The 15,443-nt window shown below is 39.4% G+C and overlaps 1 protein-coding gene across 1 annotated transcript in view; it reads right to left on the bottom strand.

The window, feature by feature from the left end:
- LOC126946025 (ras-related protein Rab-40A-like) overlaps window positions 1-15,443 on the bottom strand; it is a 203,883-nt gene that overhangs the window by 40,210 nt on the left and 148,230 nt on the right. The window contains exons 8-10 of the mRNA XM_050776008.1: window positions 12,032-12,161; window positions 8,639-8,751; window positions 2,886-3,076 (exon numbers count right to left, since the gene is read on the bottom strand). The gene's annotated coding sequence lies outside the window, so the exon portion shown is untranslated. The remainder of the gene's footprint in view (window positions 1-2,885; window positions 3,077-8,638; window positions 8,752-12,031; window positions 12,162-15,443) is intronic.

Genomic DNA, 15,443 nt, shown 5'->3' with positions numbered 1-15,443 from the left:
CCATAGGATGAAACACCAGGTAGGTCTAACACTCCTTGGCTGTTGCTGGAAGACAGAATCTTAATGGATCGCATCAGGGCAGGTGAGAGGTGACTGAGAGAGGATGAGGGCAAAAAGGGCAGGTCTGGGAGGCTGTGCTTATAGTGTCCTGGAGAGGGGATGAGTGGGAAGCGGTGGTAGAAGGTCCAGGAAGCCTGTACAGGGGTGGATGGAGAGTGAACGAATGCCCTGCTATCTGGAAGGGACCCTCCTACAGTGTGGAAACCTCAACCTACACTGAGAAGGGAAGAGATGAATCAGTGAATGTGATGTAGATTTGGGGTTGACAGCAAATGGAACTGTTTTAATATACACACAAATACTCCAAACAGAACTGGTATTTCAGTGAACAAACGATGTTATAACATCTGTTACTCTTTGTTAGATGTACTCCTTTTCCTTAAAAAAGAACAAAAGTGAAGATGGCTGTGATGTCTCCTAGTGGCCAGAGCCAGGATTGCAACTCTGAGAGTTGACTGGTGAGTTCAGCAGGGGAAAGGGAAGGATGGAGGTTGGGAGGTTGATTAATGGGATCAGCCAGTTTTCTGGAATTTTTGACGTACCTACAGAAATCCCTCTGTATCCATTATTTTTCTGGGTTATAAAAAAGTACGTTTTCTGGGATATCTAAATTTGAGATTGGAAGTACAGTGTCAGTCTGAACTGGGGATAATGCTGCAACTGTGAACTGTATTTGAGGTGGTAGAGCTAGAGGAGCTAGAACATACACACATACACACACACTCATGTGTGAGTCAATTCATTTTAAAAAAATCTACATTATTTCCCTAGGAAATTGAATAAATGAATGCCTAAAGTAAGGAATATATGTGTACCATACTCGTCAATATGTTCACAGCATATTGTTTTTAATATTTTATCAAAATACTTTTTCCTGAATATAAAATGTAAAACAATATATAAAAATACATATATGAATTGAAATTAACCTGTATCTCTCACTGGAGCAGCTCCTAACCCCTGACCCCTAGGTGTCTGCTGTCCATAGAATGGTGCATACTGTGAAATGTGTCTCCACAGGTGAGATGCACACAAATATGTTCACCTACACACACACACACACACACACACACACACACACACACACAGACTGTTCCAAAGGTTGAATCACATCCTTATCTTCTTTTGCAACCTATTTTTTCCACTATTCTTCTCAGGATTTATATTTACATCTTATTAGTTTCTGTGGTTTTGGCATAGTTCGTGTGTTTATTGTTAATGTATCTAATTATTTGACTTCTCCACTGAAATTATTTGCCTAAGTTCTTTGTTAGTGTGCTTCGCAAAGCATGAATTCTAACCCACTATCTCAGCTCTAGTTTGCACAGATTTTTCCAGAGTTTTTACGCTATTCTTAGGTTTTTTAAATTTAGAATTTTTCAATTTAAATTATCTTCTGACTTAAAACCACATGGATCACAATTTTTTTAAAAAATGTTAAACTGCCTTGGAACATGTAATGGCAGTGCCCAAGGAGAATTAGATCATTCCGAGCCCAGGAGGCACAGAGAGAAACTGGAGAAAACTTTAGAATAATTCAGAATTACCTGCTAATCGAGACACAACAAAGATATTTCCCTGATGTACAGAAACTTGTCTAAAGTACCCTGATCTGAATAATGGACATAATTCAGTGGGTATTCTTGTAGGTAACTTGAATAGCTGTTGAGATTAAAGGAGATGAAATATAGAGTGCATTTGCCTAAAGGAGTTGTGATGGTTAACACTGAGTGTCAACTTGATTGGATTGAAGGATACAAAGTATTAATCCCAGGTGTGTCTGTGTGGGTGCTTCCAAAAGACATTAACATTTGAGTCAGTGGGCTGGGAAAGGCAGATCCACTCTTAATCTGGTGGGCACAATCTAATCAGCTTCCAGTGAATATAAAGCAGGCAGAAAAATGTGAAAAAGAGAGGCTGGTCTAGCCTCCCAGCCTACATCTTTCTCCGGTGCTGGATGCTTCCTGCCCTCGAACATTGGACTCAAAGTTCTTCAGTTTTGGGACTCGAACTGACTCTCCTTGTTCCTCAGCTTGCAGATGGCCTATTGTGGGACCTTGTGACTGTGTAAGTTAATACTTAATAAACTCTCTCTCTCATATATATGCGCTCACCTGTCTCAAGGCCAACTCTTGAGCTTCTGCCTGAGCCCACTCACCACTTCAGGCATCAATCAGCCAACTCATGTGTCCCTACACACAGGTCTGTTGGCACAAAGAATGGGATCTCACCTCTGTCATCTTCATCCAGAAAAGTTGTTGAGTAAAGACTCATGGGGTCACAATAGCAGGGGGGTGGAATCTCACCATTTCTCAAGCCCAGAAACCCATCTTCTAAAAGGGAGGCTCCTCAGGGTCCTCTAGGGAGGGTGAGGGATGGAATTTCATTCAAATCCTGCCACTTACCTGAAGAGGTGACTTAGGTAAGAGCCTGAGCTTAGTCATCTTTTAAATGGGACTGACCATACCATCCTTACATAGCTGCCTGATGGGTACATGAGGAAACGTCTTCAGAGTATATGGCATGGGGTGGGACTTAAATGGCCTTTAAATGGGACATAGCATTAGGGGCTGGCGCAGCCTCAGTGCTAAGGCAGGCATTGTGAAAAATCATTTCTCATTGCTCCCCCTTATGAGAATACAGACATCTAGTTGAAGAAAGCAAATGTTCCTGTGATATGCCTTGAGTTCAAAGTTTTGTAGACAGTAGTTTCTCTACTTCGTGAGTGTTATCAGAAACTCATAAGAGCTGTCTAACATCATGCTTCTGAGATGACTCAAATTTAGTTCCCCACACTGGGAAGACAGGAATGTCTTTGAACTTACCTGTTGAGCTCAGAGACAGCACCAGGGATGCAAGGTATGGTGTTTGCCCAGTGGCTGCTCCTGGACTACCTGGTATGTTAATATATTTATTGGTATATTCTAGATCTGTCCCAAAATCACCAGTGCAGGGGTTTTCAGATCGTGCATTAACCAGCCACATTGCGTCAGAATTTCAGCCATCTGCTGCCTCCCTGAGAGACAAAAATCCAAGAGTTACTAGCATTTCTTCACACACAATGTCTATTCTTTCATTAGGTAATAACTAAATATGTATTGAGCTCAAAACCCATTCTATTCCATTGGAGGTGTCTCATGAGCTCTAATGTGATATAAAAGCATAAGGGAAATAAACACGTGGGCAACTTCAAGGGTTCATTCTGAGACAGCTTTTTTTCACATTAGCTTTTAACTTGGTCAAGTTTCAAGAAATTGAATATTTTAAAAAAATCTCTCCTTGGACCCCCCTCGTCACCCATTCAGCTACAGGATACAGATCTCCCTGTCTCTGTCTCTCCTTCCCTTATCCTTCTTCTCCTTCATATTCAAAGTACCAAAAAGAGTTTTCTACAAGCTCTGTTAACATTTTTCACTTCCCACTCATCATCCTACTGCCCTATGGCTTCTGTCTCTGGGATTGCAATGAACATTCTCTCCAAAGTCATAATCCACCCATTTCTTACTAGGTCCAGGTTTCGTATAAATACACTAACATAGGGCATATTACTTTTAATGAGCTCCTACAGTATGTATGATTGCAGACTGCTTCTTTCACCTAACAACAGAGCTTTCACAGTTTCCCAGGCTCTAGAGCATGATGCACTGGACATAAGTCCAAGCTGTCCCGCTCCCTAACTGTTCAGTCTTAGGCAAAGTCCTTAAACTCTCTGTCCCTTAGTTTTCCATCTGTAAAACTGAATTTTGCAATAGTATTTAACTCATAAGTGTGTTCTAGGTACTGAATGATCCAACACATTAAAAGCATATAGTACCTATGATATGTTGGCACTTTTAAATACTTTTCACATACCTTACTGGTATTCGTATCCCTGTAGCCATGAAAAAAAATTAGGGTATCAACCAATGTTTATTCATAATCAGCGACATTTGGGGTATGATGTTTGTACATGTAAGAGTTTCCTAGGGCCACCATAACAAATTATCACAAACTTTGCATATTTAAACAACAGAAATTTATTATCCCATGATTCAGATGTACAAAACCAAAGTCTGAAGTACAAAATCAAGGTGTAGGCAGGACTGCATTGCCTCCAAAGCCTTTAGGGGAGAATCCTTTCTTAGCTCTTCCAGCTTCTTGTGGCTCCTGCTTTATTTGGTTTGAGGTGGCATAACTCAATCTCTGCCTCAGTCTTCACATGGCCTTCTTCCCTGCATGTGTCAAATCTCCCTCTGCTTTCTTTTATACAGACACCAGTCATTGGAGTTGGGCATCAACCTACATTCAGGATATTCCCTTCTGGGAGATCTTTCACTTCATTATGTCTACACAGACCCTATTTCCAAATAAAGTTTGGGTGGATTAGGATTGGGACATGTTTTGAGGGGGACAAAATTCTACCCACTACAGTTAAATAAGCAAGTTACACCACTAAATGTAAGATAAAGTATCTTCTGTATGTACATGGACTGGCTGATCCCTGAGAGGTTGAACTAGACCAAGCTATAGCCCTTTGGAAAGGGAACCTGGATGGTAGTCTATTAACGGGTACACAACTACTATATAAAGGGTACTTTATATTTCATCTCATTTTGATTTCAACAATTCTATCCAGTACAAATAATTATGCCCATTAATTGGATCAGGGAGCACAAATGAAAAGACTGATAACTTGATCTAGGGAAACTACCTTATAAACTATTGTTCCAGGATTCTAAACCTAGAATTATTCAAAACGTTTTTTCCCTTCTGTCCCGTCAGCTGACATCTGATATAACTTAAAGCATTTTTTTTTTTTTTTTTTTTTTTTTTTTTTTAAGAGATGGAGTCTCGCTCTGTCACCCAGGCTGGAGTGCAGTGGCTTATTGTAGCCTCCTCCTCCTGGGTTCAAACGATTCTCCTGCCTCAGCCTCCTGAGTAGCTGGGACTACAGGTGTGCACCACCAAGTCCAGATAATTTTTTGTATTTTTAGTAGAGATGGGGTTTCCTGATGTTGGCCAGGCTGGTCTCAAACTCCTGACCTCAAGTGATCCACCCATGTCGGCCTCCCAAAGTGCTGGGATTACAGGTGTGAGCCACTGCATCTGACCTTAAAGCATTATTGTTTAGTTGAGTCGTTCTTTCGAAAACAATGTGCTAAAGTGCTTTTTAAATAGTAAAAAACTATAAAGTATAGAATTGTATTTGCATAGCTAAAATAGAAAACAAAAAGAAATAAAAAATTTGGGAGAAATTATTTCTAACCCATATTCAATCATGTTTTATATCCTACAAATATGAAATATTCATGAACAAGAGAAATAAGCCAATCATATCCAGACAATATATAAATCTTAGAAAAATGATATAAATTCCAACACTTGGGAACACACCAAAACAAATAAAATATATGAAACAGAATCATATTTAGTCAACCAGTTAAGTCATAAATTATAATGTAGTGCATGGATTTATGTAAAATAATTTATATAGACAGATTAACATGGATTTAGAGGTATGTGTGTCAATAAAAGTAAGTTAGTATACTACATGCAGAGAAAAACATCTGAAGAGTAGATACTAATAAATTAAGAGAAACTATCTTTGTATATGGAGAAGGAGAAGATGTGACAGATGGACAATATTTTTAATATGTAATATACATTCTGATTATATTTGATAAATCTTAAACAATGAAAATAATTAACTGATAATGTGACAAAGTTATTAAGATTCTGTTCTGTAAATCAGAAAAATCTGTGACCTAGTCACAAAATTATAGTGTAGAAATGCATTAAGAATCATGTTCATATGCTGTGTGAAAATAGTACATTAAAAATTACATTTTGTAAATCAGTGTGTGCACATTGTAGAGAGATAGAGGATTCTTTTATTTTATAAATGTGCAATTCTCTGGTGTTCTAAATTTAGAAACTTTATTGTACAAAATGTGGAAAACAAAAAGTTGTGAAATTACAAATATGATGCTCATATATTCATTGCTTTGGAAACATGTTCACAGTATACTGTTTTATACATAAGACAAGTAGCTCAAAACTATTTGATGGTGTGTTTATATGTTTCAGTGTGGGTGTCTGCATGTTGCTTGTATCTCAGTCTTCTTCACAACAATTATACACACACAAACTCTTGCAGCTTTCTATTCAGTTTGCAGATAGAGAGTAAAGGATAAGGTCACCCTTGTGTTGGTTTCATCCTTGGTTCTCCTCATGAGTAAGGGACTACATGTTTACTTTCTCTTTTAGCCCTTCACTACATCAGAGTTGTGGATTTCTGGTTTTGTGCTTGTCTTTTCCCTAGGACAGAAGTCCCTCCAATTTGGTCTTCTAGCTGACATGAAGTTTCTGCTTTATGCAAGACTGCCTCTCCCATTTGAGGGATGTGGACCCAGATCCACAAAAAACTGAAAAGACTAGAGACTGAATTGTCAAAGACAAGCACAGGAGTAGGACTCCTATCCAAATATCTAATTCTTCTGATTTAGTGAGATGGCTTTCATGAACTTCTCACATGATGTTCACCACCCCTCAGCATTCCTCTTCCTCTGTGGGGAAATAGGCATTTTCATGCATTGCTAGAAGTAATGTTAAATGGTACAGTCCCTGTGGTGGGGTTTGATGCTATCTATAAAAATACATTGGTATTTACTCTTGGAAACAGCAATCCCTCTTCTAAAAATCCATCCCAAAGAAATACTGCAAAAAGATAAAAGGCATATACACGAGGCTATTTATGGTAGAAAATTCCTAACAGAATACTAGTAATATGACAGATGCCCAGTACAGGGCCAACTAAATAATCTAAGGTACAACTACACCCTAGAGTACTATGCAAGTATAAAAAGCAAGGAGGACTCCCTCTCTGTACTGCTATGAGTAATCTCTACGACACATTGTGAAATAAAAAGCAAGAAGAAGAAGGAAAAAAAAAAGTATAGAGCAGCAGTATCCAATACAGTAGCCACTACTGACATATGTCAACTTAATTTAAATTACAAACTCAGTTTCTTAGTCTTACTCATCACGTTTCACATGCTCAATAACCATAGCTAGCTAGTGGCTACTGTGTTGCACAGTTTAGATATAGAACATTTTCATTTCTGGATAAATTTTTACTAGGGAAGTAATATAATAAATAATATACATATTTGCTTTTTTTTTTTTTTTAGAATGAGGGTAATAACAAAAACTAATAAAATGATTACCTACAATAGGACAGAGGAGCAGCCCGGGATAAAAGCAGATGACATGTATCTCTTACAAAGGATACACATTTCCTGGCTAAACACACTGGAGAGGACAAAAAAAATGACTAACCCGGTAGCAATGAGCAACCAAAAGTACTCAGACTGAATCCAAAGAAACAAAACACAAACAGAACAAGCTCACTGCTCACCTTTGGAAACTCCTAAGGAAACAAGTCACTGTTTTGAAAAGTGGAAATACTGCAAAAGAACTAAACATTCATCCTACCTTCCCTGTGTATACCACATCTCAATATAATCTAATAGGTCAGAGGAAGTTTTCTTTATACATGAATTCCAGCTGGTGAAGGCAGAAGAAATCAGAATTACAATGTCACCCTTTTTGTAACATTTAATGAAATGCAGATACAGGTAAGAATATTCAGAGACTGCAAAAAACATGAAGTAAAGGTGAATAGGGAAATTTTATAAAGAACAGATCATGCTGATGACACCTGAACCCAGTGATTAATTTCAACATCACAGGAGAGACAACCAGATCCAATGAGCCTCCTAGTGTAACACTGTAAGAATAAACACCACCACACCTGAGATATTCAAGCCAAAAAACTTGAATCGCAACAAGCCTCTAAATCTCATTACCAATTTAAAGGACATAAGACTGGCCAGATGAACTTAATAAACAACAAAATAAGGACACAATCAGCAATATCCAGAATGCAAACTCCACAGGACAACAATCCAATTTCTTAAGCAAATAAATAAGGTTTTTAAAAAGAGTACAGACCTTCTTTGATTAAAAGAGACTTAAAACTTGAGAGAACTAAATTAAGGAGAAACTGATATTAAAACCACAATGAGATACTGCTACACACCCAGCAAAAGAAAAAAAAAAACAAAAAAGATGGAAAACACTAAGTGTGGCAAGGATGTGGAGCAGTGGAACTCTTACACTGTTGATGGGGATACAGATTGGAAAAACCACTTTGAAAAACTGACGGTGTCCACTGAGCTGAACATATACATACCCTGTGACTCAGAAATGCCAGTCCTTGGCACATGCCCAAGAGAAATGAAAATAAATGTCTATCCAAACATATGTATAAGATCATTCATTGTGGCACATATACACCATGGAATACTATGCAGCCATAAAAAAGGATGAGTTTGTGTCCTTTGTAGGGACATGGATGCAGCTGGAAACCATCATTCTCAGCAAACTATCGCAAGAACAGAAAACCAAACACCACATGTTCTCACTCATAGGTGGGAACTGAACAATGAGATCACTTGGACTCGGGAAGGGGAACATCACACACCGGGGCCTATCACGGGGAGGGGGGAGGGGGGAGGGATTGCATTGGGAGTTATACCTGATGTAAATGATGAGTTGATGGGTGCTGACGAGTTGATGGGTGCAGCACGCCAACATGGCAGAGGTATACATATGTGACAAACCTGCACGTTATCCACATGTACCCTAGAACTTAAAGTATAATAAAAAAAAATAAAAAAAATTAAAAAAAGATCATTCATAACACCATTATTCATAAGTCAAACACTGGAAAAATATGTAAATCTCCAAAAGGGATACATATATTGTGAAATACCCAAATAATGCAATGCCATCCATCAATGAGAATGAATAATCTACAACTATAGACAAGAATAATGGAAATCACACACGCATTATGCTGATTGAAAGGAGATAGACACAAAAGACTGCATGCTGTACGATTCCAGGCATTTTTCTGCTCATGTCCCAATAGATTTTGGTAAAGGAAAGGAAAATCATTACCCCATTTCCATTTATTTGAAGGTATTCTATGTCTTCCTATATTACCTGCAAGTTAACCTCAGAGAAGCATGTATCCTCTGAACCCTTGAAAAGTGATTCACTATACATAAGAAAAATGCTAATACCATGTCTGAGAACAGATAACTGTGTGAGATGGGAGATATACCTGTGCTCACTGCCAGCTCTAATCTATAAACTCTAGGTGACCGTGAGTAAATCACACCTTATCTGCATCACCAATCAATGGTGGTCCGACCAGGCCTGTCTCCAAACTAAAGAAACCTAAAGCACTAGACAAAGTGACTTCCACCTGGAAAAGCACTCTGAATTCCTAAAAAGGAAGATAATTCATCTTTGAATTCCAAGGAATTATTTGAATAGCCAAGTTGTCTAATGCATATTAAGTATGACGATTAATATATATTTGAAATAATTTCTCTTTTGGTTTCACAGTTATCAGCTTTTTACATTTTCTTAAATAGATACCATCTTGGTATATGGCACAAAAGCTACTGAAAGATACTTTCCAACCAAAGACATACATGAACCACCATGGGCTGACATGGTTCAACCACGTCAAAACTGACATGGCTTTTTCTTCTCCATAATTGTACTGGTTAGGAGTGTAGGATCTGGAGACGGAATAGGGACAAGCCCTACTTCCTATAACCTATGTGACTTTGAATACTTTGCTTCACCTTACAGTCACTCAAATGCCTCATCAGTAAACTGAGATTATGCAATACCTACCAAAGAAGACAAACCATTTTTAAACAAATACTGCTTTATGTTTTGGTTTTACAAGGATAAACAGCCAAGAATCCCATTATTTAAAAAATTATACTACAGAGAAATTGGGATACCTGGCTCTCTGTGACCTTGGGAGAGTGAAAGAACCACTCTGGGCCAGGCACAGTGGCTCACGCCTGTAATCCCAGCACTTTGGGAGGCCGAGGCGGGCAGATCACAAGGTCAGGAGATCGAGACCATCCTGGCTAACACAGTGAAACCCCGTCTCCACTAAAAATACAAAAAATTAGCCGAGCATGGTGGTGGGCACCTGTGGTCCCAGCTACTTGGGAGGCTGAGGCAGGAGAATGGCGAGAACCTGGGAGGTGGGAGCTTGAGGGGAGCTGAGATCGCGCCACCGCACTCCAGCCTGGGCAACAGAGCAAGACTCTGCCTCAAAAAAAAAAAAAAAAAAGGACCACTCTAGAACCACTCTGTACTTCAATTTCGTTTTCTGTAAACTGGGGCAAGCAACTGTCCCTACCTCATGAGTTGCTGCTTTGAGAATTACTTGAGTTAATACATGCAAACTCTTAGACCCATAGTAGGAACACAATAACTGCTCATTAAATGTGAATTTGATATTGAGATTTTTCAAGTTTTAAAAGTTTAATAGTTTGCATGTTAATTAAATAAAGCATTATAGTCTTACAATTGAATCTTAATTATCAACTGATATATATTTTAAATTACTAACTTTCACTTCTAAACCACATTTGGATGACCTAACTAATTAACTTGAAACTATCTCAAAAGCACTTGGAAGGACTGATCTCAGAAAACAGCACCATCGTTTCTCCATTTTGCTGAACAAAAACACCTGGGGTCCTCCTTGACTCTGCCTTATCCCCCATACCCTACCTACACAGGCACTGCAAGTCCTGCCTGCCCTACCTCCAAATACCCTCTGTTGAGGTCCACACCGCCCTCCCTGCCCCCACCCCTGGCTTCTGCACACAGTGGCAGCCCTGGTCCCCTCTACCTGCACATCTTCAGTATTCTCCCAATGGTTATCCTCACTCCCTACCTTGTTCCTTTCTAGTCCATTCTCCACACAGCAGCCAGAGTCACCTTCTGACAACAAGAATCAGACCATGTCACTCCCATACTCTAATCTTGACACTCACAATACAATTATCCAAACTCCTTACAGGGCCTAAGCCATGTTGTTCCTGTCTACCCTTCAACTTCATCTCCCACCAGATTGCATACTGTTTGCTAGGCTCCAGCCACTCTAGCTTGTCCTCTGTTCCTGCATCAGTGGTGTCCACACACAACATAGGGACACTGACAAAATGGCCTCTCCATGCCTGGCTTCTTCCTATCATTCAAGACTCAGGTCAAGTATCACTTCCTGAGAAAGAGTACACTGACAACCCTATCTATAATAATCCTTGTATTGATCCTTCTCTACTTTGTTTAGTTATGCTTATTTTCGTCAAAGAGTATATCCTCATACGAAATCACATGCTTGCTGATTTATTTACCTGCTTATAGTCAGTTTTTCCAGACTAGAATGATAGCTCCTGGGACCCTGCCTGTCTTGTTTTCTGTGATGTTTCCCCAGTGCCTAGACCAGAACTTCACACATAAATCATTGAATAAGTATTACTGAATTGAAGGAATTGTTACATATTGGACATACCAGAGATCACACGGATATTTAAAACTGAGTAGCAGGAGCAACAATGAAATTAGACATCAAAGGATTCAAATTTTCATGGGCCTTGTTGCCAATCCACAGCAGCGCTTTTCAAACACTGATGAATACCAGAAACAACTCAAGAAATTACTCAAAATGTAGACACTTCTCACCCCACCTCCCTGGTTTTGATTCTGTAGATCTAGGATGGGCCCAAGTATCTGCAATTTTAATAAACAACCCTTGATGAATTTGATGAAGTGGCCCATGGAGCACACTTGGAAAAATTCTAGACCTAAACAGTTCATATTTAATTATAATTAATTTAATGCCTCCATGCAGAGTTCTGGGACATCTGAAGTGTCTCTGTTAATGTAATTACTTGAAAGTGCGCTGGTTCTTCCATTTCACCGAAGACCACTGATTGCTTTTTCACATGGGATCACCCTTAAACTCTAGAGTATTCCAAGTAGTCTGGAGGATTGGGAATTGTTATCCTGCTGTATGGGCGAGGCTGGTGGAAGGGTAGTGACTCACCTAAAGTGTCCCAATGATGGAACCCTGATCTTTTCACTCTTGCTCCAGCAACCTGTCTAGCAGACTCCACATCGCACTTGGTTCTTCTCTGTCAGCTCCTGGTTCTGGGATGCAGAGTCCACACCCTTCTCTGATGTTGCATTAGAAGGGAGATTAAGAAGATAAGAAAGCACATGGAATAGAGAGGAAAGTAAGAGGATGGGAAAGCACATGAAACACAGGGGATGGGATGATGATGTCTGGCGTGTCCCTACTATCTGGAAGCTGTGCTATGATACTTTTCCTCTTCCCCAGCTCCATCCTACAACCCCCTGCTACACACAACAGTGACACTGAAGCTCACACATAATAGAAATGTGGGCTTCTCTGTGCTTTCTGTTACATTTCCAAGTATTCATCCTAGTAGTCACACTATTACATTAATGTCAAGACATCACACTGGCATAGTGAAGGAGGTAATGTTAGAATGAAGAACATTTGCTGATGGCCTACAAGATGCCACAAGCTTTAGGTTGTTATTTTCAGACATTTTCTCTTCAAATCCTCAAAGCTGTGCTCTGAGGTGAGCATCATTACTTCCTTTCCACAGATGGGGTACAGTCAGGCTCAGAGAGCAAAATACATGCTCAAAGAATTCTAGGGAGGTGTCAAGCAGACACTGAAACCAACTTCAAGGTCCTTCCACTGGCCAATTCTGGAAAAATGTGAGCATCAAAATACAGAATGATAGTAACAGAGTGTAACCCTTTGAAAAAAAATAGGAATCTCACAGTCATATTGATATAAATAAAAACATGAATAAGTACATTAATAAATAATGAGGCCAAGCACAAGGCTCATACCTGTAATCCAGGACTTTGGGAGACTAAGGCACGTGAATTTCTTGAGCCCAGGAGTTCAAGACCAGCCTGAGCAACATAGTGAAACCCCCATCTCTACTAAAAATACAAAAAATTAACTGGATGTGGTGGGATGTACCTGTAGTTCCAGGTACTTGGCAGGCTGAGGTGAGAGGATCGTTTGAGACTGGGAGGTTGAGACTGCAGTGAGCCAAGATCAAGCCACTGCACTCTAGCCTGGGCAACAGAGAGAGACAGGAAGGACGGAAGGAAGGAAGGACGGACAGAAGGAAGGAAGGAAGGAAGGAAGGAAGGAAGGAAGGAAGGAGGGAGGGAGGGAGGGAGGGAAGGAAGGAAAGAGGGAAGGAAGGAAGGAAGGAAGGAAGGAAGGAAGGAAGGAAGGGAGTGAGTGAGTGAGGGAGGGAGGGAAGGGAGGGGAGGGGAGGGAGGGGGGAGGGAGAGGAGGGAGGGGAGGGGAGGGAAGGGAGGGAAACAAGGGAAGGGAGGGAAGGGGAGGGAGGGGAGGGAAGGAAGGGAAGGAAGGGAAGGAGGGAGGGAGGGAGAAATCTCTACACTCAAGTGCTTAGTAATAATTCATGAAGGAATAACAGAATTAGAAAAGCAACATTTGACAACTCTCATAGTTGTAAGTGATTCAGGTAAAAATCATAAATGCTCAGTTTGTACCAGCAAATCCCACAGTGGTCACTGAGTCATCATGGTAACCATGCTTGCTCAAAAAAGCTGGGAAAAAAATGAATGACCACCCTGATCTTATACCTAATATATGCTTGGAACTGAATAGGACTCACACGATGCACAGTAATTAACCTCAACTATCCCTTACAATAAACATTCCTGGCAGCTTCAGTGATATATACATTCATAATACATACATACCCACATACATACATACTTGATCTCTCTCACCATCCCAGATCCCAGGAATTCATTGATGTAGATTTACTGAGTGGGTGGGTGGCCAGGTAAAAAATTAAAACCTGGCAGGCATGGTGGCTTATGCCTATAATCTCAACATTTTGGGAGGCTGAGGTGGGAGGGTCACTTGTGCCCAGGAGTTTGACATCAGCCTGGGAAACATGAGACTCTGTCTCTACAAAGTAAACAATAAGTTAGTCAGGTATGGTGGTGTGCACCTGGAGTCCCAGCTTCTCAAGAGGCTGAGCGGGGAGGATTGCTTGAACTCAGGAGGTTAAGGCTGCCGTGAGCTATGATTGTACCACTTTACTCTAGCCTGGGCAACAAAGCAAGATGCTGTCAAAAAAACAAAAAACAAAAATACACCACCACCACAACCACCGACACCACCAACAAAAAACAGCAAACCTTGCATTTCAACAGATTTATTTTAAGCATACATATAAAGTTGAAAGCTACTGAACTATGCTCTTTTAATGATTACTTTTTCTGGAGATGACCCCTGTAGAATATCTGTGAGACATCTTTCATATACTTTTTCAATCAGAAAATGGCCCGTGCTTTCAACCAAAGAAAACCTTGAGCTATTATTATTTGGCTGCTGAGAAAATATAATAGTTCAAAGAAAATATAATAATTAGGGATTGTATTTTAAAATGCCATTTATAGTAGCTTCGAAAAGTATGAAATATTTATGGATAAAAAATCTGTCCACAATTGTACAACACCTGCACACTGAACATTACAAAACATTGCTGAGAAAATTAAAGGAGACTTAAATAAATGGGGGACATACTGTGTACGTGGATCAGAAGACTCAGTATTGTTAAGATATCAAATTTCCCCGATATGATCTATAAATTTAATGCAAACTCAATAAAAAATTTTACCAAAGTTTTAAAAAGGTAATTGACAGGCTGATTCTAAAATTCATGTGAAAATTTAATGGATCTAGCTGATAAAAACAACTTTGAAAAAAAGGTCAAAGTTAGAGAACAAACACTACCTGACTTCAAGACTCTTTACAAACCTACAGTAATCAAGAATATGCTGTTGGCATCAAGGTAGAAAAGCAGATCAAAGGAACAGAATAAGGAATCCAAAACCTACCAAATCTACATGGATAACTGGTTTTTTTTTGACAAAGATGCAAAGGCAATTCAGTGGAGCAAAGATAGTCTTTTCAACAAATTGTGCTGGGAGAAGTGGTCATCTATATTCACAAATACAAACAGTGATCCAAATATCATACTATACACAAAGGTAAACTCAACTCAAAGTGGATCACAGATATACATATAAAACCTAAAACTATAAGACTTCTACCAGAAAACACAGCAGAAAATCCTTCTGACTTTGGGTAAGGTAAAGACTTCATGAGTGAGACAAAACTACAATCTGTAGGTGAAGAAATCAATAAATTAGACTTCCTGAAAGTTAAAAACTTTGCTCTTCCAAAGATACTGTTGACAAGCCCTTGTTTGGGAGAAAATGTATAGAAACCATTTATCTGGTAAAGGGCTTATATCCAGAATACAGAAAATCTCACAAAACTCCTTAAGAAGAAAACAGACACTCCAATAAATAAATGGACAGAAGAGTTGAAAAGACACTCCACTAAAGAAAATATACAG

This window comes from Macaca thibetana, chromosome X (assembly GCF_024542745.1).
Source record: "Macaca thibetana thibetana isolate TM-01 chromosome X, ASM2454274v1, whole genome shotgun sequence".
Classification (NCBI taxonomy): domain Eukaryota; kingdom Metazoa; phylum Chordata; class Mammalia; order Primates; family Cercopithecidae; genus Macaca; species Macaca thibetana.
Note: the sequence above shows the minus strand (reverse complement) of the source record. Positions and strands in the feature narration are given on the sequence as shown.